Source organism: Eubalaena glacialis, chromosome 1, assembly GCF_028564815.1.
Source record: "Eubalaena glacialis isolate mEubGla1 chromosome 1, mEubGla1.1.hap2.+ XY, whole genome shotgun sequence".
Taxonomy (NCBI): Eukaryota; Metazoa; Chordata; class Mammalia; order Artiodactyla; family Balaenidae; genus Eubalaena; species Eubalaena glacialis.
The window spans coordinates 14,074,372-14,087,614 of NC_083716.1; the positions used below are offsets into that span (position 1 = coordinate 14,074,372).

Consider the following 13,243-nt stretch of genomic DNA (forward strand, 5'->3'; position numbering starts at 1 on the left):
TTTCAGACAGATCTGGTGGAGGATCAGTTTGTTTTATAACAACGGCAGGCTCTTTTTGAAATTAGTCTAGTTTTGCTTTAGTTCTCTTGCCAGGATGTCAGCTGGTTTGTCACATAAAGAAAAGGAAGAGGTGAGACAAATCAGATCAGCAAATATTGTAATCACGGTTAATTAAACCTTTGATTTCCTGTTCTATCAGGGGAGAAAGAACCCTTTTTTGTAGCTATACCTGTCTTAGTTTAAAAGGTGATGCCTGGACAAATGAAGTTGCGATTCAATTTAGATCTGTTTTTGCCAACTGGTATTTTCTTCCACTCTTGCATTTCTCTTATTGGTACTATTAACTTTTTTCCCCCACTTTTGGAATGAATGACCTTCTTTGCTGATTTACAGTTTTATCTAATTTCATTGTGTTTAAAAAGTACATTTTCTCCTGCAGTCATGTGTTTCCTTTCTTTTGACTGGAGTCATTTGAACAGTTCTAACAGAAAGATGATCTATATTCATTCTTTGTCCTATTAAATTTGTTTAGCACCTAATTTGACACCAACAGTCTGGCTACATTTGAACCAGTATCCAGACACAAAAGCAATTTGGCTGAGACAACTTAGTTTCTGAGAAATGCTTCAGTGTGTGTGTATAGATTTTTATTTCCTTTACCATTTTACACAGATAATCTTAATCAGAAAATACTGCAACTCCTTCCTTCTTTTGTCTGCCTTTTATTCTCCAAAAGTAAGTGGAAATTACATTTCCAAGAAAGGAAATGAAATAATTGCAGGCCCAAGGTCTGCAAAATGTGTGCTGAATTGACAGTGAAAAAGATCCATTTGTTGACAGACACAGTTGTTAGATGCCATAAAGGCCTATGTGAAGCTCAATTTATTTCTCATTTTGCTTGTTCAATGACTGTTTAAGAGACACGTTTCAATTTAATTTATCTACTTAAAGCACTAATACAAATACTCTGTGCTGCTGTATTAACTTTTAAACTTTGTAATCTAATGCTTGATTATTCAGTTCTTGACATGCTTTAGCTGAAATAACTAACGCCATGCATTTTCATATTGACAGTCATTTAGCAAAGAAGAGTGCCTTTCTGAAAAATGTGTTTCTTAAGTACAATTAGACTATCCAAATGAATCCAAGTATCTTGTGTATGTACATGGTAATTATTCACTTCCCAGATGTGCTTCATTCATTTATGTTTAAACCTAGCTTTTTACTGAGTAAAAGAAGTTTAACTTAATGTAGTCATATGTAAGCTTTAAAAGTAAAAACTCATGTGATTTCTCAGGATCCCCTGAAAGAGGTTTCGCTACCAGGAATGAGAAGGGTTATTTTCAGGCTGTTTCTGGCTGGCTTTGGCTAGCAGGTTCATTCTGTTATACTAGCCATAAGGTAGAGGCAACCACATTGTCTTACCTCATAGACCTGATTTGTCACTTTGAAGTGAGATCAGCAGTTAAAAAGTGAAATGTTTCCTTTGCTTTTAAAAAGTGCCTTTGCACTCTGGTAATGGCACCCTTATTTTGATCTGTGGCGACACCACCGTAGTGTTTTTCAGGTGAGTGGTATTATCGGCTCTTGACAGGGAATCAAGGTCAAGGGAAGATATCAATCACAGTAGCCTCTAATGCATTACATTATTGCGAGGGCACACACACACACACACACACACACACACACACAAGTCCCTGCCACTCTTACGCTCCCTTCCGCCCTCCACTTTGGCCTCTCTGGCCTAGTATCATTCCACCCCAGCTCTTTGCTTTTGCTATCCCCTTTGCCTCAGATGCCCTTCCCCTAGTAGCTGCACTGTCTCACCTCTATCATTTCTTTGCTCAGATGTCATCTTTTCAATGAGGCCTACCCTGACCACCCTATTTAAAATTGTAACTCAACTCCCTTAAACTCTGATTCTCCCTTACCCTACTCCATTTTTCCCCATAACAGTTATCTTCTAACGTATTACATACTTTATTTATTATATATATGCTTATTTTCTCTCTTCCCCTCCTAGAATGTAAACTCCATGAGGGTAGGACATTTTTTGTCACTGGTGTATCTCAAATACCTGGAAAAACTCCTGCCTTATGGTAGGCTCTCAGGAAATACTTGTTGAATAAATGAATGAATGAATAAATACATTTTTAGTATCAATAAAACAACAGAATATCAATTCATTAGAATATTCAGTTAACCAGCATTCCCCCATTTTCAGCAGTCACACATATACACACATATGTGTACATAAATGTTAGATATTTTGGTTTATTTGGTTGCTTATTTGGGTTTTTAAACATTTTTTAAATGCCTAGGAGTCATTTACATTCAGTTTTGCATATCTTCTGCATCTTTGAACCTACACAAGATAAAGTTATCAGAGACAACAGAATACCCAGTTGTAAAAGAAAGATTCGGCTGTGCTCACTGCCTCAGGTGGACAGGAAGGTTTGCTAACCTACTAAGAAAACTTTTAAAGTGAAGGAAGAAACAAAGATGTTTTCTGCATAAGATCTTCACTTATCCAGAAAATTAAATAGCATCAGGCTATTCCCAGAAAGTTTATTTTCCTTTTAATAAATTCCTAAAATCAACATATGTATATGTTCCAAATAACTCAGTAACTTCTATCTGGTAAATTGTAGAGCCAGAGAGATATATGGATTTATTTCTTAAGAACTTATGAGACAGCAAGAGACACCTTTCATACTTAATTGCAAGGATTAATTAAAATTAACATTCTTGTCACCAGTCTGAGCAAGCAAGGTTTTTTTTTAAGCAAAAAGAAGAAAAAGATAATCAGGACTTGGAGAAGCCTAATTGTTTCTATTTCTCTTTCAATAATAGCTTTAGAAATATTTGTGTCCTCAATTATTTCTAATAAATACATACTATCTAGTAATAATATCTTAAATCTAACAGTGAATTTGAATTTCATTAATTCCGATTAGTTATTACTCAAACAGGAATTATGCTCATAATCTCCCTTTATGCCATGAGAGGTAAAGAGCTGGCCAAGCAAATGAAGAGTATAAGCCCTAATTTTGCTTTCATGCTCTTTCCTTCTGATCCAGAGTATTCTGACAGTGTTAAAATAGAGTAAGACTCATTGATTCAAGCTAATCAATGGCTGGGATGGTCAATATAAAATAGGGAAAATTCCAAATTATAGAATTTTTAAAAGATAACGATTTCATTACTTTCAGACAGCTACAGTACCTGGAAATAGGCTAACTGAGTGTTGCACAGGGTCAAAAAAGCCAAGAATGATTTGTATTTTCACCAGTAAAAGCCTGTAGACTGGACGAGGGGTAACAAGGAAACACAGCACGATCAGTTTTCTAAACCAGCGTCTTTCCACATATGCACAGGGTGGCGAGCAGCGCTGAATTATTTCCAGAACTCCAGCTCTGCAGTGAGGCCTCGGGTTCGGATCTTGGGTTTGCTACTTATTATCTTTATGACCTCGGGCAAGTTATTTAATCATGTGGAAGATGAGGGTAATGATACCTACCTTGTAGGGTTGTCACGTAAATTAAATAATATATGAAAAGTATTTCAATAAATTCCTTTTCTATCTTAATATAAAATTATAATGCTGGGCCATTACTGGATTATCAAGGACAAAAGTTAGAGTTGGAAGCTTAGGTACTGAACACCTGGCTTATTGACTGGGCCAGGTTTCCTTGGGAAAATCATGTAACCTCTGTGTTTTGTTTTGTTTTGTTTTTTTCTTTTCACTTTTTGTTGTATTGTTTTTCTTATCTAAAATTGAGGCAAGTAGATGAGGCACTCTCCAGAGTCTCTTTCAGCTCTAGAATCCCAATAATTCCTCACAAATGTGGTTGCTTGATAAAGATGTTCACAGTTAAGATAAAGAACAAGAGTTAAGCACATATTTTTTACCCCCAACGTGTCTCTCAATACAGATTTACAGTAAAACACAAACAAACCTAGAAATATAAAATAATTTTTTGAAAAATTTTAGTTTTCAAACTGCATCATAGGAACTTACAAATCCAGATTGAAATGATTGTTATCCTTCAGGGTTATATTCTTAGGGGTCAGGATACTCTTTCCAACCCTGTCACTATCACTCCAAATGCTTTTAGACCTATTTGGATTAGAGATACCTGACCACAGAGGAAATAAATTGGACAGTCTTTCCTACCTGTTTATTCTGGGGTGGAAAAAGTGGGTGAGAAGTAAAGAGTGCTTTAGAGCCACTCGGCGGGTCGTGTAAGATAATTAGTGTCAGTATTTATTTTGGTCAAAAAATGATATGGCCCATTTTAACCACTACTGTATGTTCAACATATGTTTACAAATGACTTTGGCTTTTGCAAGTTCATTCAATTTTTGGAAATAGCCATCAGTTTGCAACCATTGCAGATGCATTTTTTAAAATGTGACACAGACCCATGACATGTCTCCCAGCCATGTGTACAGAAAAGTACCATGCAATACAGTCAAGCCAAAGCTTGCTTCTTGAACTCCAGTTAGGTTGACAAGTTCCAAATTTACACATTCTGGGGTGTTGATTTAAAGGGTAACTAGGAAGTCAATATTTCAGAAGCAAACATAAGTTGAGCAATAAGTAAGAAAATGCAAGTATAGTACCTAGCTATGGGTAAAGTTGTCTTCCATTTTAATCCTGTGTGAGGTATCTGAGACACGTTAGCTCTGTTATCAACAGAATGGGGAAATCTGATGATCTCGAGTGACGTAAGTGAAGTGAATTGGGAAAATATTTGGGGGTAAAAGCCTACAACCTTCCATTGTATATGTTTCGCCTCTTTATTTTTAAAATTTTCTGTTACTCTTTATCAATATATATTAATATATATCCATATTATAATAGCGTTCATCTGAGAGGAAATGTGCTTACATCGCTATAAGCAGGATGTCTATGTTGATTATAGATGGAGGCTATGAGTAACGAGCCAGTTTCCAGTTTGGAATTTGCTTTGGTGATGTTTTGTTGTTGTTACTAACGTTTCACTAACATTATGAATTCACTAACATTTATGAAGCCAGTACTTTCATGTGTTGTTTTAATTCTTCCAAAGGTACTGAGGTTTAGTGACAAACAATTTGCCCAAAATTCTGTTCCTAATCGATAGTTGGGTCAGATTTCATTTGAACCTTCTTCATTCTAACTTCAGAGCCCACGCTTTTGAGCTATAGCATACTGGGTTGAGTGTATTAAGAGCTGTAGGAATGGAAGGGAAGAAAATGACTGTAAGGTTTCTTCTGTAGGAAGCAATGATTCTGTAGTTAAATTGCTCCATTTGCCCTATTCACATCCTGCTCCTCCGACCCTACATACTCATAGATAGTGTCATCTCTTCCTTTTTCTTTCCTCTTCCTAAGGTTAAACTAAGCAATTAATATATCTTTTGCCAAGGGAAGAAAATGTTACCCAGTAAAGCAAAGAATTCTGAAAAGGAGAGCCAATCTGAATTAGCAAGAAGACTTAAAGAGATCTGGAAAGAAATTGTTTTAGTGTTTTTCATGTCAAATGGCCATTATTAAAGGGGCATGCTTCACAAATAAACTTTTGGAAATTACCATATTAGAATACCAGCCTAAGCTCCTTTAATCTTTGGCATAAGTTTCATGTACACATTTTTTATTTATTTACATTTCAAACATGCTGAAGATTAGTTCATTCCCAGAAGTCAGATACCTTGAAAATAGCTGAGTGTAATCACTGGATTAGAAAGGTATTTTACTAAATGATAATATGACAATATAAAGATGAATCACTGTGAATACAGTTGTTTTAAAACATACATTCTACAGCCCCAAATAAATTTCACTGTTGCACCCACTTTATGCTGCACCTCTGTGAGTCAGCTCCGCCTTTGGTCAATTACTGGTTAGCTCCTTTGAGTTTGTGGTATAGTGTCCATTGTCATCATATGTTAGAACATCTCTGTTTTAAAGAAAGGCAGGACAAATGGGCCTGCAGTATGGAGAAAGAGACAAGCAGATCTTACAGGAGTTCTGCATCACAATCAGACAGAGATGCAAGAGTATCCTGTGTTCTCACAGTCTTGCTTCTTTGTCTCTGAACAGTCTCACCTAGAAGTGGCCTTACTTGTCTGTATTGAGCTTTATTCATCCGTGTTCACTTTTTCTATTAATTACCTTCAGAAAGGTGAATATCCTCCTGACAGTTACAGTTAAACAAGGGAGTCAACCTCAAGGATGATTTTTCATTTCATCTAGTTACATCTCTAGAACCTTGCTTCAAAGGGGAGAACCCAGTTTCCATTGTAATTGGTGTGATTTGCAGTGATTTCATAGCTGTGTCCTCATCTCTTGGTCATTCTCAAAGATGCTTTTAAGCCACAATTGCCACAGACCCTTCCAGTTAATACTTCTCTAATTCATCATGCTCCTCTTCAACCCCAGAGCTCCCCAAAACTCTAAGCTTTATCAAGCTCTTTAAAACTTCCTTTTCAACCATCAGACAGGAGGCTAGCTTGCCTTTTTTGTTTGGGAGGTCAAAACAGGTCACATTGTGCCCTAGAAGAATTTAAAAAACAAAAACCTATGTAGCAATTACAGGACTTCAATTTCAGTAGAAAAATGACCGTTTCCAGTGCAACCATTTTTATTTTAATTTGCATTTAATTTCTAGGTCTGTGATGTCTCTAAATACGTGCGACCTGTGGCCCCGCACAGATTTATTTTTGTAAGAGTTCATCTTGTTTGAGCCATTAACTGAATACCAAAGGGTAGTTGATCAAAGATAAATTTTAGGTATGTCATGGTTAGTGTCATCTGTCAGATGTTTCTGTGAAAGAAAAAAATCTCATTGCCTTTCAGGTTTTGAATTAAAAGTAAGATTGACCTCTAACTGGTCTCTTCAGTTTTTTTCCCATTATTTCCAGTGTGAAACTAATGTAGAAAAATGAAATTGAAAAGTATTGCTCTTTTGCATTGGAGCTGGAGAATCTGAGCTTTTGAAATATGTTACCAAGTAGAAATTGAGATTCTTAACTTACTTTTAGGGAAGCTTGGCATTAAAATTGTCTCAAATATTGATCTCATCTGGAAATTAATTTGGTTAGTCATACAAGTTTTACTTTAGAGGGATTTGGGTTAACATTTTGTTCAAATGGAAAATAGAGAAGTTTTTAGTGCTTGTGGTGGAAAGAGTAGGTTTTCTTCCTGTTACTGCCAACTCTACCATTTCCTCCCCTCCTCCTCTCCTCTTTTCTCTCCTTTTGTGTATGTGTGCATACGTGTATTTGCATGCATGGTGCGGAGGGGAGAAAGGAGGGCACCTTCCCTGTACTTAGTAAACATTTGTTTCTGAGAAGAGACTACTAGCTAGCAAATGAACTGCATGGAAGTTACTGCTTAATCTGATGCTCTTATACAATTAAAGGATTTGCTCTGCTCTCAACTGTAACCTTAGTACGGCTGAATTGTGTACGGACACTGCAGGAAACAGCTCTGCTCAGCAAAGCACTACTACAAAGGTTCTCCATGTGTTCCTGTACATGGACAATTAAGTTTTAACAACAAAATTAGCAGAACAACTGGATGTTCTGGAAGTTGAGATCTCCTCACTCAGTCTCTTTTTCCTCCCTCCTCCAAAGGAGTTTTCCTGTGGGCTGCCCAGAAGATCCGCCCGTCAGTTTTGTCTTACAGGTGTTCTGAGTTGCCTTACAGACAGCAGCTTCTTCCAGATTAATTGTTGAGGCTGTATTACACCTAGTGTTAAAATTCTGTTGAGTAAATCTCAAAATAACTGTTAAAATGCTGCTGAGTAATTCTCAATTCTCTCAAAGAATTAATTGCCTTCTAACATTTGCCTCCAGTTGCAAACACCTATGATTTTAAGAGACTTAGCATAAAATATATCATTTCTCCATGGAGAACCATATTGCTTTTGGTGCTTTGCCATTTTTTAAAAACATCTTTCAATAGTCTCTGCAGTATTTGTGTTTCCTTTTATTTTTGTATAGTGAAGTAGTGGAGACTTAAAATTTATTCAAATAGAAGTTCTGGCCAAAACTTAAATGCAATTTCAGATCTGAGGATAAATTGACTTAACTTCTAAAACCTGATAAATGCTTTTCATTTGAAATACATTTTGTCATATAACTGTATGAAAAGTAACACACTGAATTCTTCATGACTTCCGGTCTTAAAAGAGAGTTTAAAGTATATAATATAGTAAATTTAAAGAAAAATCTTAAAATTTAAAAAACATTGTTCTGAAAATTAAGAATGAAAATGCAAACATTCTGTGCATGGCAGCTCTCTTGAGGAGCCAGTGTTATTTATATATGGTGTCTCTTGTGGAAGCCTTTATGTTCCTTAAAATATCTCTTTTAAATAATATTCACATTTCATAGCTGAGATCTCAGTGGATTTTCCATGGTGACTTAAAGTTGTACAAAATTACAAAAAGCTTAAAAAGTAGCCAAAAAAGGTATCATACACATTTAAGAATCTTTGCCTGTGCTAAAATCAGTCGTAGCTCATGCTTTATCATTGATTTTGCTGGCGAGAATGGTCCAGTTTCCTGAGCCTCCCTGGGCCAGTGTATTTTGGAATCTGTAAATGTGCACAGTCCAGCTTATGCCAGAAGAATAAAAGAACTGGGACAAGGCTTCGTAGCGTGCACTGTGGTCTGAGATGTAACCCGTGCACTGAGATGGCTGTGCTGCAGTTTTTCCACCAAAGAAACTATGGCTCAGTGTGGACACAGAGGTCTTTGCCCAGCCATTGTTACGTCTGTTAAAAAGGAATTCTTGTTAATCTTAACGGCAAACCAGCATCTAGAAGCTGATGTCAGATTTTCAACCATGGCGGTATTCTGTTGTTTAACAATATTATTTTTCATAATTTAAATGATACCTATTTTTCCCTCAAATAGAAGCTGACCCAAATTGGCAAACTAATTTATTCTTTGCGCTAAAACGCAGTTTCAAAAAGTACACAAAGCCAAAAGAAATTAGCTTCGTTTTTTCTACCTTCATTATATTTAAAAGTATTAGAATTAGCAATAATATAGAAAGTTTCATCTTATGTTTGAAATTTTATTTTGGGAAGTTTTGGATAAGTGTGTTAAAATATCCTGAAAAATAGGGTGTCTGAGAGAAACAATAAAAACTACCTCTGTTGTAATGCCACTACCGTTCACTGCTGTAGTAACTGTATAAAGGGCTTGGGGGGAAAAAAAAAGTAAGACTTCTTATTTTTACACAAGGGAGAATATAAAACTGACTTCCTCTTTGGAGTTTTCCCAGGAAACTACTTTATAAAGACAAATTTAAATCTTTCCATTTTCTGTCCTTGAAGGTGGTAAATATGATTGTAGCTTTATCCATTTTTATTGTAAATGAAACAGAGTTCAGACCATCCGGCTGTGCGTCATCTGTTGGATGGCTGCCACAGACTAATGCAGGCGTCCCACTGGGAGACCAGAGAAGAACTATACTTTGATTCACCAGATTGTGTTAAATAGTCCAGCTGTTGCGATTTGAAAGATAGTTACCTCAGAAGTGAAATAGAAATGAACTTGGCATTTATGCCTCAAACCATTTTTACACTGTTTGGCAATCAGCTTTTCAGAGGTAGCATTTTGTAAAATAACTCTCACTGCTTAAAAGTTTCATTCACTGTAATGTTCAAAATGTCCCACCTTTATATTATCAGTAGAATTAAGCTTGAGTGATATGCAGAATTTGCATGAAATAAGCATTTTCCCCCTTCATTTCATGAGCTTTGATTGTACTCAGTTGAGCTCAGAACCATGTCTATTAGGGCTCTTTTGGGCATTAGTTAATTTGAATTGCAGCTGAAACGTTAGCTAGAATGTTGTTGAATATAATTGGAGTGTGGAAAGTTGATTTTGAAAGGAATTTCATTGAATGCAAACCATGATGTGCTTTTTAAAAATTAGAATGCTGCACTTTCATCTCCTGTAACACAGTCCGATAAGTCACTGAGTCCCTTTATTATAAAGTTCAACTTTGGCAATACCGCTTGCAACTGTTCTGATTCTTCTGGTACCAGTAACAGTTGGAGTCGGGTTTTTCCTCTTACCAGCAAGTGGCCTCATCTGCCCCAGCCCTACCTTCTGGCCCTCTTGCAGTTGGGGGAGAAGTAACTGCTTTCTAAAAGAGCAACCAAGTTGTACTTGGGCATCAGGCTTCACAGAGTGGTATAGATTGATATATTGTCTCCTAGCTTTTATTTTGCTTTTGGGTTTTTCTTTTTGTCTTGAAATAGCACTTAACAAATGATTTAAAATGACCCACGAAAAATATCTATTAGATTGGGTTAAAAATCACTAGCAGTATGTTGTGATAAGAAAAAAAAGTACTGGACAGGAAGTCAAGAGTCCACAATTTTAATCCTGTATCTGCTGTTAACAAATTGTGTGCCCTTGGACAAATCATGTAACTCACTCTTGTTTGGTGTCTTCACCTGACAAATGAAAAGGCTGGACTAGTTCATGTCAGTAATCCCTCTCAGACTGAACATTCCATGATTTTAGTCTTTATGTCACCTATAAAATTTAAGTTCTACTTGGAGATTTTGCAGCATACAGGAGAAGGTCTGCCGTACTTTTTATGAATACTGAATTTTAATTCCTTATTTGTGGTCATTGCTCTTAGATGAAGAATTAAAGAAGAAAAATTGAACGGAACAGTAGTATACGGCAATTCCTATTGGATTGTTGCATTTGAGCAGCTGAGATTTTTACCTTGGGGGAGAAGCTTCAGATGTAACCTTGTAGAACCTGCCACTATGGCTGCCTAGAGCAAGAGCCTGGGTTCTTGGCACCGTCACTGATGGAGCTTTCTGGCTCTTCCCATGAGATGGGAATGGAGTTAGAAATGAAGCCTAGGAGGAAGGCCCTTCATTCCAGAAGGAGCCCTGGGCAGCTCCCCATGGGAACCAGGAATGGACTTAACGATGTCAAACCAGGAAGAGCTAGCTTTAAGTCACAAAGGAAAAAAAAAAAAAAACGAGGGGGAGCTTGAAGGGATGAATTTTATATTTATAGTTCTGAAAGATGAAGCTGAAAACAGGGATTCGGAAAGAATCAGTAAACATGCCAAAATTAGCCTGTGGCATCATTATCATGTTTTTGGAAGATGCCTTTGGTAAATAGCTGTGTGATGTTGTGGAAAAATCAGGAACAGGAAGATAGGAGCTTCTGATTCTTGTCCTGGCTCTGCCACTGATAAGCTGTATAATTTTAGGTCAGGCTTTCCCTCTCTCCAAACCTCATTTTCCTCATCTGTAAAAGGACCAGTTGGACTAGATGATTGCCATAGTCCCTTTCAGCCTTAAGCCATTGGGATTCCAAGTCAGTGGTCGTTATCTTCAAGACAGTAGTTACTCTGATTCTCAACACATAGAGAAGTTTTCCACTGTGCCAAGTTCAGTGATAATAAAGGTGTTCTCAAATTGGAGTGTACAGGTGACTTAATAATAGATTAATCTATTATTGAGAAGCCTACTTCAGGAAAGAACAATTCTCTGGACTGAGACAATTGCAGGACAGTTTCAGCCTGGCAATACAAAGTTTCTGAGTTTTCAGTTCAGTCAACATCATTTGTTGCTGTTGTGGAGCCCTGAGAGCACTTCCTGGAAGTTTTCAGCCTCCAGCTGATGAAGAAAGCATTTTAGGATGTGTTTACCACCCCTTCATCTGCAGACGCACATGGGCATGAAAACTTCCATGGTAGTTCTGCAAAAGTGATGAAGGTCAGTATGGGTTGATGGAAGTTGCTCACCTAGAATGAGATGGATACTTCCTTTGCATGCGAAGAGCAGACTGGCTGGCTTATATACAATGAGGCTTAGACCCAGGGTTGTGGAACCACACTGGGGACTTGACCAGCAGACTTTGTGTGGCTTTGACTATAACAACTTTAGCTAGGCTGGAACTTGGAACTTCATTTCCTAGAATTCCCTTTCCCATTTGTTTCCAGGTTAGGGTTGTCTACAGGAGAAATTTGCACGAGATTTAGAAAGTGGGAGTGACATAATAGTCTTTTTTTTTTTTTTTTTAATGCTCCGGAAGTCTGCGTAGGGCAGGCTCTGTTACAATTCATGCGCGTTGCCACCTAGTTGGCATGTGGCACAGCTGGCCCACAGTTTCTCCAGCTCCCCCCATCTCCCCCTCCAGCTTCCCCAAATCTTAGGCCAGGTGCACGTGCAATTCCATGTGGAAGGGCTCCAGTTTATCCTGCCACTCATCTGCATCATCGGGATTGGAGATTGTGAAAGACAGATGCAGCTCTGGTTTGTCCTCAGCTTCTTGCCACTTTTCACCCATCTTCCTTTCCAGCTGCAAGACCTGCTGATTTCAGGCCCAGCGTAATAGACAGAGGCAACAGACTCACGTAGACTGCCTAACTCTCTCTCTCCATTGCCTGAGGTCTAATGCCTATAATGAATCCCTTATGCCATCCATGGGGGTTTTGCTTCTCTGACCATACCCTAATGGATTCAGCCTTCCAGGTGTTGCCTGGGTCAGAGAAAGTCAAGCCAGATACCACCTGGGTAACTACATCCCATATTGATTCCCAACGCACAGTAACAGATATCTTGAGAAGTGGATCCTTGGCCAAGGTAGCTGGGCAGTGTCATGGTGTTTTCTAATGACAAGGGTGTTGCCAAATCCAGGCAAAAATAAAGGAATCTGTCCTCGCTACAGTATAGCTTTCCTCTCAGGTCATCTATTTGCTTTTACCGCCTCCAAAGAAGACAGTTATGTGCTAGTCACTTACAAATGATGATCAAGTCACACGGTATAACTGGATAGCCCTATGGAATGGTTTTCAAACATTTGGACAGATCTCATAGTACCAGGTTATAAAACTGTGGTCACTGGGTTTGAGTTTTGGTACCTGTGGCTGGATCGTGCAGGCCACTTTGTCTCAATAGTTGATCATTTGTTCTGTTACTTTCGTTGTATAAGAGAGACCTTCAGACCTACTCACACCAAAGCCTTGGTTTCTGCACATTCATTCTGAGCCTTTCACACACAGTAGTTCATTAGTATTTGCTCATTTGTTTACTCCACAAATGGATGTGCGCTGGGTGCTGGCATAGATCTGCGAACAAAGCTAAACAGTCCACCTCATGGATGTTTACATTTTACTTGAAGAGACAGACATTAAACAACTGGTTGCTAGTATTTAATTATAACTGTGGTAAATCCAACAAGGGAGAAGTATTAGGTGGTAAG

At 37.7% G+C, this 13,243-nt stretch overlaps 1 protein-coding gene across 2 annotated transcripts in view; it reads left to right on the forward strand.

Annotated features, from left to right (window-relative positions):
• SHTN1 (shootin 1) overlaps positions 1–13,243 on the forward strand; it is a 101,102-nt gene that overhangs the window by 84,997 nt on the left and 2,862 nt on the right. The gene's annotated exons all lie outside the window — the stretch shown is intronic.